Source organism: Etheostoma spectabile, chromosome 5, assembly GCF_008692095.1.
Source record: "Etheostoma spectabile isolate EspeVRDwgs_2016 chromosome 5, UIUC_Espe_1.0, whole genome shotgun sequence".
Lineage (NCBI taxonomy): Eukaryota > Metazoa > Chordata > Actinopteri > Perciformes > Percidae > Etheostoma > Etheostoma spectabile.
The window spans coordinates 16,261,283-16,269,556 of NC_045737.1; the positions used below are offsets into that span (position 1 = coordinate 16,261,283).

Consider the following 8,274-nt stretch of genomic DNA (forward strand, 5'->3'; position numbering starts at 1 on the left):
CCCCCCCCCACACACACACACAAAATACTGCTGCTGTGTTGCATGCATGTCATTCCCTGTGACATGCATGCAACACATCACCTTTATTTATTATTATTTCTTCTTCCTCCCCCCTAGCCTGAACTCTTTATCTAAACCTAATCTCAACCTTTAACCTAGATCTGTGAACCTGAGTCTTTATGAAGCTGGAAGCCCAGACATATTTACTCTGTAAATGTGTTCTCAAACACTTTAACAATTAGTAAGGTTGTCACAGGTTAGACCTGAATTTCCACTCCTCCTTTTATATAATGGGTGGGTCTCTCTCACTCACTTACTCCTCCCACTATCTCTCCCTCCAATTATCTTGTGTCTCTCTGCCAATCTGTCCTTGTTTTTCTGTATTTTGTTATATCTATCTGAAAAGAGCAATTTGAGTTACTTATGGCAGCAATTTTAATGATGTCAAATACCTAAGATCTTTATTACTGCAAAAAAAAAATTCGTAGAAAGCAGTTATCCGGTCATGTAACACATCACTGTTACCATGAGCGCTGGATGTATGCCAGTAAAGTAAAAACAGGGGGGGACTCGCAACAAGAATCTTCCAGATTACACAGAACATCCTGGAAAACATTGTCAAATCCCTCCTAAATTATTCACTAAACGTGTTTATGGATACAGTTGAGGCAGGAAATAGACCAAACAGTTGTTGCATCATGCTTTGTTTATTAATTGTTTAAAGTTTCAGGAGTTTGGGGAGAGCCTTGCTCATTTATTCACTATATGTGTATCTGATGGTGGAAGGTCGTCCCCCTGGCATAACCCTGCTCATTTCTTTTCACTAAATTTGTTGTTTTCTCTATCATTTTGTACATTTTGTATTCAGCATTTGGACCACAATCATTATATGGAGTCAATTTCTCCAGCATTTAAAAAAAATCTGAAACTCATTACATTTGTGGGACAACTTCAGACCTGAACACTTAAACTGGAATGTTAGTTGCTTTGTTAAGGATGATGTCGTAAATGTGGCTTCCACAACATGTTGTTTAGCATAGGGTTAGCATTCAAAGTGTGTTAGACACAAACAACGATGAAGAAGTGTAGAAATGGATGTTTTTTTACTACACTTCTCTTTGTCTTTTCAACATCAGCTTCAATATCACATAGGCATGAGAAAAGTGTTGCATCCTCAGAGAAGAGATCAAACATTATTCAAATGAAGTATTAGTGAAGAAGTAGATCGGTCTAACATTGCCAAAGAGATAATGGATGTGGTTCTTACAAAAAGATAAACACGTTTTTGCGTCTTCTTCATGTAGAGACCATAAAGACTGTCTGCTGTTCCTGTCAAATTAGGAACACTACTGCAAGAGGGGTTAGCTGCAGATTTCTTGTACATTCACTATCATTTTTCTGTTTGTGTGTGTGTGTGTGTGTGTCTGTGTGTAGTTCTCTGGTTTTGTTCTGCTAGAAGATAAAAGCTGAATGATTGATTCAGGTCTGCAACCAACGTTTTACTTTCACGTTACATGTGGCAGCTTCTAAAACACTTCATAATCTAAAAGACAGACAGATAATAGACAGATAATTCTTTTATCTCTTAAATAGGTTCAGTGCCAGCTAAGAAAGTGGATTCTTGCATTGGCTGCTGCTATTTTTAGGCTATAAAGTACGTTTTTCTTGACGAGAAGCACATTTTTGTCATTTATTGTCTCACCGTCTTCCTTAGCAGATGAAGTTTGCACATACCCAGAATTGTAAATTGTTTTGTTGAATTGTAAGTTTCCATTTTTTTGAGCATGTTCATGTTCACTTTTTGTAGTCTGGCTGTCATCAGACCAAGCTCAGTCTTTTAAGATTGAACATTAGTCCGGGGAGTCTGCTCTGTATCTTCTACTGCACAAGAGGCATGATCAACGGGCATAGTTTAAATGATTGTACGCAATTGGATAGTCCTTCAACCAATCAGATCAACGATCCGGGTGACGTTCTTTTCAGACAGCGGCATAAGCGGGTTGCTTCCATGGATGTATTAAGAGAAAGTTGCTGCGATTCGGTGGCCGCCATGTTGAATGTAAACAAAAAGCTGCTTGCTGTCGTTCATTGGCAGTCGCTTTTCTATGATGGTGTTATCATGTTAAACAGGCCAATAGCACGCCAGTTGCATTAGCCAGTTTGTGATTGGTTCCCGCAAATTTTGTAACTGAAGCGGGATAGATAAATGTACAAGTTTCCTGCCTTAGCTGCAGGGCAAAATCAAATCGCCAGCAGATTGGGCTGGGTTTACCCAGTCTAGACGTTTTGTCTATCTGGCTTAAAAATTGGGATTGAAAGTTTCATGCTTGACCTTGGGATTATTAACACCACTATTGGTGGACCTAGACTGCACAAACCTTTACTCTGCCTCATCAAGACTCATACAATCAGCAGCTGGAAATCAGTGCCAGACAGTTTTCTCTCTCCTTTTCTCACTTCTTATCAGCCGCCTGCTGCTTCTCGCTCTTTTCCTGTCGTGTCATTGTAGCTGGAAGTGCTGACTGTGCAGTCTCAGTCCTTTCAACTTCAACTTTTAGTGTGTGCTTTTTGTGTGTGTGTCACACAGCAACACTTCCAGACTTGTGTGCCACAATCAGTCAGCATGAAGAAAAAGCAGCTCAGCACAAATGATTTGATGTCTTAAACACGAGCACACAGAGCCGTCTTGTCTATTTGTTTGAATGGAGGTTTTGCTACACATCCTTTTACGACATATAAACGGAGTATGGGGATCCCTCACATGTTAAAAACTATTTTGGATAAGCATACTGTATTGGGCTCGAGGCATTTTAGTTTCAGATGGTTTTGGCAACTGGGCCAGTTTGGTATCCAGGCTTTGGTGCCAGAACCAAATAGCTATCAATGGATTAAGTGATGCAAAAAAAATTCATTGCCAACTCAAAAATTGATGAATTGTTGAAGTTGTTAGAAATATGCAAAGCATTCTACAGCTTCGACAATGTGAGGATTAGCTGCTCTACTCTAAACTGAATATCTTCAGGTTTTGGGGGCTGTAGGTTGGACACAAGACAATTGAAGAAGTCACTCTGGGACAATAAATCAAATAATCTGGAAAATTATAGACAGATAATGAATAATCTTCAATTACTTGCAAATCTAGATTGGTTCTTTACTAACCTCCTTAGAGTTGTAAAAATCCTGACTCATCGGCAAATAAACTGCTTTGCACTATTTTGATGTCTGATAAACCTTCAAACCTGGTTTATATTTCATCTCCTCACTGATACTCTTTGGCAGCATGTCAAACTATTGGATTTTTCTTTTTTTAATGCAATGCTATTCTAAGTCTGAATTCAGCCTTGAACTTAACACGTCACCGCCTCTGCTGTAGCCAAAAGTGGTGAGCATGTCGACATGAGATGCAGGAAAGTAGTTTGTTTAACAATCAGTAATAAATCTGCTAAGCAAAATATAACCATTCCCTTACAGCCCCACAGTCCCACACAGGGCTCCAGTTCTAGCTGGAAAAACAGGTTAGAAGAGCCTGACCTGTGTGTGTGTGTGTGTGTGTGTGTGTGTGTGTGTGTGTGTGTGTGTGTGTGTGTGTGTGTGTGTGTGTGTGTGTGTGTGTGTGTGTGTGTGTGTGTGTGTGTGTGTGTGTGTGTGTGTGTGTGTGTGTGTGTGTGTGTGTGTGTGTGTGTGTGTGTGTGTGTGTGTGTGTGTGTGCGTGCTGTTTACCCAAGTGTGTGTACATGTAGGAGCATGCATATTTGTGGCAGTGTGTTTTGTTTCATCTCCGCACAGCGCGCATGTTTTGCAGTTGACAGAAGTGGTCAGTGCTGCGGATATGTAGCCGCCTGGTTGGGTTTTGTGCGTGGGCGGTATGCGTGTGGCATTCCTTTCCCATACAGACCCATCGCTTTCGCCCTTTTGTCGCCGATGTTTCATGTCAACAAACAGGCCGGCTCGAAGGTTTGTGACGGGAGAGCCAGAGGGCAGAGAACCAAACTGGAGGGTCACCCGACCTGCTGGGAATATCTGTGTGTTCAATTAATGATGAAATGAAACTGAGAAAAGCAAACAAATCTTCACATATTAAAAGCGGCCAACGGGTAATCAGCTACAGAAACCGACTCAACGCGGAACTCTTCCTTAACTAAAACCACCACATCACACAGAAAACTGCATCCTGAAATAATAAGTGAAAACGTGTTGTTGGTATGTTATGGTGTGTTCGGTCAAAAAGAGAAGCTGCACCTTGAATCTCAGCACAGTTTAGTATTTGTGACAAAGGTCAACACGTTTCTCGGTTCCCCTTCCAGCAAATTGTTTTTCTCTGCTCTCACATCGTTTTTCTGTCCTAGTTTTTAAGAAAATCTGTGGGTGATTTTCTTAGCACAAAACTGTCTGCATTGGCATTGCATAGTTTGAAGTGGAACTGACATAGAAAACAAACATAGAAAATGTATTATTTTTCCCATTTGTAGTTTCAGTAGACCTGTTTTAAGTCTGAAATTACCTACATTTTGTCAACATTGGTAGGTATGGCATTGTCCATTGATAGCAGGATTGGTGGTTTGATCCCTTGCTCATGAGCAATACACTGATGTGGTAAACACCCCCTGAGGTTGATTTCCCCACTCGTAAAGTTGGGAGAGCGGCACCAACCCCCACCTCAGAATAAAACATCTGCATCAGCATCAACAGTAGTGAATGTATGAATACACTGTTTTTAGCACTTCTGTGATACCTTTTTTTAAAGATTATCTTTTGGGGCTTTTCCCTTCATTAGTCACAGTTGATAGACAGGAAAGGCGGAGAGGGATGACATGCAGCAAAGGGCTGCAGGTCAGGTCTTACTGGGTGAGCTAGAGGCCGCTCCTACTGAGTTACTTTTGTCTCATTTAATTTGTCGTACACAGTACTCAGGGTGTCCGCGGGGTTTTAAAAAGTATTAAAAAGTGATAAATCAAAATTGTCAATTTAAGGCATTAAAAAGTGTTAAATTTAGTCTCAGAGGTATATTTTTTTTAAATTAGGTATTATTTTTTTTCAGACTATCAGGTGTCTATTCTGATTGAAATTCTATCCTGCGTTTGCGTTAGTCCGTTAAATATGGGCTTTGGCGTGTCTGGGCACATAATCGATCTTTCGTCTCCGTCTATGTTTGATGTGACGTCATATTCAGTGGTCGTTCGACATCATCTCAGAACACTGAAGAAGTGCTGGCTTACGTTTTATTTTAGACTGCTTCAAGCCATATTTACAACCATCGTCGTCTTTTAATGGGCAAATGCAAGTTTTCTGATAGCTGGGTGACACAACCCAGAGTTTAGGACTGCTCAGGCCTGTAGGAGGGTGGCCATGGGCGCCAACAACACTGCGCGCGGAGGCTCTGTGGTGTCTGAACAACTGCAGTAAACACCACTCATTTAACTCAAATAAAGGAATTTCAGAGCTGTTTAAAGAAATGCTTCCCGACTCCAGGGCTACCAACTCTCACGCATTGGCCGTGAGACACACGCATTTGACGGTTTCACACGCTCACACGCCACACCCCGATTTCTCACGCTGTCGGTCAAATTTCTTAAAGATGAGTTTATCTATAGATCTACTTGTTGAGCCACTTATGATCGACTAGATGTGCTTTCAGAGATGTGGGGGGGGGGGGGTCAGGAGCGCTCCCTGTCTGCGGAATTTTCAAATTGTCGCAAACTGAGAATTTTTCCTGAAATAAATATGTATGAGCTCTGTACACAGACCGTCGTCGCTTCGTGTCCACTCTCTCTGTAAAAAAGAGGTGAGCAGCGCGACTGGTGGGCAGTGCGCGTTGCATCCGTGGTAGACCTCCAATAATGGCAGCGTACAGCTCCTCGTAACTTGTTTGTTAAATGGGCCTCTGGTCTGTCAGACGGTCTGAGTGAGATCCACCATATGAACGGAGCAATGACATGCACCGCAGACTATATTACAAACTCTCCAAATCTCGGACAACAGAGATGGGAGGAGTTATATTGTGATGTGCACAAAAGTTGTAAACATGAGCAAAAATCTGATGATCTCTAAATATCTAAATGTAACTGTAAATAATTCATTCAATGTTTCATAAATGAACAAAAGTATATTTCCCAAAAAAGTAAATACAGTAAGTGCTGCACAGAGGATGAGGGCCAAACATTACTGAGCCTTGGCACAAACGTAAAGGATTAGAAATTATGTAAATCCGTGGTTCTCATTCTTTAGAATTTCAGTGGTCTTAGTTGATCCCTCAACATTAATTAACTTGGGTCCCTGGTCCCTACACCAGGGACCCCTGGACCTGTTCACCACAGACCCAAATCTTCTCAGCTGTTGCTGACATATATACTGTCTCTTCATGTGGTTCATTATGTTTGGCACATTGTCTGGGTCAGTTCTTATATCATGAAAAGTTAATAATGTAAATGCTGAATGCCCTAATACCTGTTGATACTACAACAATGCAAAGGCTCTTAACCCTACAGTTTTGCACATATTATGCAAGACTTAATTTCTCAATTGTTTTGCACAAAACTCTCCAGAAAGTGCCATTTAATGGTTAATAAAAAATAAAAATAAAAACTGGGGGGCATACCACTAGACCCTCCCCACTTTGGATCTCAGTTCTCAACTATCCATTCTCTTCATTGCACATTTATGTAGTTTGTTTTACTTTTATTTACTAAGTGAAATAAATATGTGCAAGATGTTGTTAATGTTATGTTGTCTCTAAATCTATTCATTTCTGTATGTTATAAATGTCAAAATCTGTGTAAATAATAGAAAGGTCGCTGATTAACACTTGCAATTCATTGTCGTGATGGTTTTAAAAAAAATTCTGAAGGTAGTAAAAAAGGTATTAAAAAGTAGTAAATTTAACTAAAGGATTGCTGTACATACCCTGGTACTGCCCATCTTTTATCTGAAGACATGTTGCTACAGTGTTTGCACGTCCAGAATACCTAAAAAATGCACAGTTATCAACTGGTATTGTTTACAATGGTTAATCTGGCTCGAGTCCCTCTACACCCATTTTTTCAACTTGTAACTGTAACGTGATCAACTCAGGTAGAACTTCATTCTCACCTCCGACTTCTGACTTCTGACTTTTGGTAAACGCGGCATGAACCCCAGTTGCTCCTGATTGTTTAGCCAGCACTTTGCATGGTAGCTTTCTGCCATTTCCTTGTGGATGTGTGTGTAAGTGAGTGAATGAAAGGCCCATTGTAAAACAGCTAAATAAATGCAGTACACTGTAACTTAGTGACTTTATTTTGACTTTCAAATTCCCCTGCACTGAAAATCCAAGGCAAATTTACAGCTTCAAAACATGCACGTATAATAAAAAGCTGAGAGCAGTTAACAAAGGATTAGTTATATTATATGGATTTAATGAAAAAGTGACATGAGTGATATCCATGATGACAAGTTACAAAGTCAAGGAGCACCAACGGCAATCACTGTCACCTCGGTAGAAAGGATGAGGGATGGATTTTATACAAAAACAAAAAAACCTCTCCCGTCATGTCATATTCTCAGTTTGATAAGTTGCAACTGTTTGTATTCTGTGTGAGCGTGCTGCCCTAAAACACACATCTCAGCAGCCACAGACACACAGGAGTGTGGTGACTTTGTGTTTTTTTTAAATTGTAGACTCAGCTGACACAGGTCAAACACTAAATACATGAAGCAGCCTGTACTTGGCTGAACCTCTCTCTCTCTCTCTGTGTGTGTGTGCGCGTGTGTGTGTGTGTCTTCTCTGAAGGATTCAATAGACTCTGAAGTGACTCTCCAGTAACCGGGGGTAAGTATGTCCCCCGGGGTCCTACTTCCTGTGAAATATTGACTCAGCACCACAGGGAGAACACACACATAGACTTTCTTTTCCATTACACCATATCTCTATTTTTGTTGCTACAGTTATCTTGTTTGGAATGAGCAACGGTCAGCTAATGCACCTAATGTTATCACTTAAGATGCACGTGTTTTCAGGAAGTTTAAGTACCTATTTTATGCAGTCTTCAAGGCCCTTGCAGACCAGTTAATGTGTGGCCATCCAAGTGCTTGTCACCATAAATAAGGCTCACAATTAGGGATGTCTCGATTTAATATTTGGTATCTGTAGTCACTGAGTCCAATCTAATACCTGTTTTGGGGACATTTATGCTTAATAAAGTCTATATTAAAATTAAGTTTATCCACATTAGCAATTTTGATTACATAACAAAGTATCAGATATCAAGTATCTGGCACATTGAAATAATTTGACCCCCC

General features: G+C 40.4%; 1 protein-coding gene and 1 long non-coding RNA gene across 3 annotated transcripts in view; one reads left to right on the forward strand and one right to left on the reverse strand.

The window, feature by feature from the left end:
* LOC116690025 (metal transporter CNNM4) overlaps nucleotides 1-8,274 on the forward strand; it is a 43,182-nt gene that overhangs the window by 7,485 nt on the left and 27,423 nt on the right. The gene's annotated exons all lie outside the window — the stretch shown is intronic.
* Nucleotides 3,829-8,274, reverse strand: part of LOC116690030 (uncharacterized) — a 17,058-nt gene continuing 12,612 nt past the window's right edge. Inside the window, exon 3 of the long non-coding RNA XR_004332147.1 lies at nucleotides 3,829-3,839. This is a non-coding gene — a long non-coding RNA (uncharacterized LOC116690030). The remainder of the gene's footprint in view (nucleotides 3,840-8,274) is intronic.